General features: G+C 44.1%; 1 long non-coding RNA gene across 1 annotated transcript in view; it reads left to right on the top strand.

The window, feature by feature from the left end:
• The first annotated feature begins 91 nt into the window (after positions 1–91).
• The window catches only part of LOC119593721, a 1971-nt gene continuing 836 nt past the window's right edge, over positions 92–1226 (top strand). Inside the window, exon 1 of the long non-coding RNA XR_005230556.1 lies at positions 92–265. This is a non-coding gene — a long non-coding RNA (uncharacterized LOC119593721). The remainder of the gene's footprint in view (positions 266–1226) is intronic.

The raw sequence follows: 1226 nt of genomic DNA, 5'->3' as shown, positions 1-1226 counted from the left end.
ATGTATACAACGTATTATTTATAAATACAACTTTGAGTATCGAAGAAAGATGCCCCAAAGTCCTGAGTGATAAGAAAAAAAAATAAAAGCTTAAATGAATTTGCAGCTTTTGAACTGTCCTATTATCAGTGGCAAGTGGGCACGGCGTGGCACTAAGACGAGGGCCAAAGCAGAGACACGGGCATCTGGCTGCCAGTGTGTCTGAGGCCAGTTTGAGGAGCGGTGGGGTGCGCTCTGGCTCATGGCGTGCCCGACTAGTGGTTAGGTGAATAACTCACGTGATAAATGCCTCGTTTATTTATCCCTTACCGCTCGTTGGATGTTTGTGGGCGTTGGCCAAGGACTGATGTTGGTTGGGTAACTGCGAATAATGATTCGAAGGATGAATTAATTTATAATTTCTATACATTTTGTTAATCTGTAATGGAGATTGGTCAGCTGTATATGCCGGTTCTGATGTTTTTTGATGGCTGAAGGATCTCATGGTTGAGGCATATAAAATAACGTGGCTCTCGTCGATACTGTAATGGTGAAAGAAAACGTTAGTGCGTATTTACTGGACATTACTTGCTACCCACTGGAAGTGTTGCAAAATCAGGAAGCAAAAGAAAGTGCAACGGAAAGTGAAAGTATGTTCATTGTCTTTCCTTATTATGAGAGATAATTGGTGGCCAAGTGACTTACCTAAGCAAGAGTAGTGCAACCCAGAACAAGTCCCAAGTAAGGAGAGTGCCAAGACAGCGGGCATGCTCTCGGTGCCACTGGGTGCCGGCTCTACGTAACTCCCACTCCCTCCGTCCCGCCCCGTCTCCCCTCCCCCGTTACCCCCTCTGATGGGACCTCCGCTTTTGAAGCCGCAACTATATTCGCAAAATTGGACCTACTGATTCCCAACCGTAGAGTCTATTCTTCTAGCCTTTCCCGCGGAGAATCAAACCTTATTAGATCTGTTGTCTGATGCTCGAAATAAGCATCACGTCACAGATACTCGCCTACTCGCGTCCTCTGACAGGTTATCGAATATTTATCAGCTGCAAAGATCTTTAGTGTCAGCTACTATCATCATTCCATATAAGGCTTGCGGTAGGAAGATTTTGTTCTGTTTTTCGCTTGATGCTCTTTACTTTCTCTTCACGATTGCTGATTCTTGTAAATGCCGCGTGGTTACCGAAAGAAATTCTTTGTAATTGTTTTTCATGAACTCGGGAAAAATTAAATCATATGCA

The sequence above is a fragment of the Penaeus monodon genome, chromosome 32, assembly GCF_015228065.2.
Source record: "Penaeus monodon isolate SGIC_2016 chromosome 32, NSTDA_Pmon_1, whole genome shotgun sequence".
NCBI classification, from domain to species: Eukaryota; Metazoa; Arthropoda; class Malacostraca; order Decapoda; family Penaeidae; genus Penaeus; species Penaeus monodon.
This window is presented reverse-complemented; position numbering and strand designations above follow the sequence as displayed.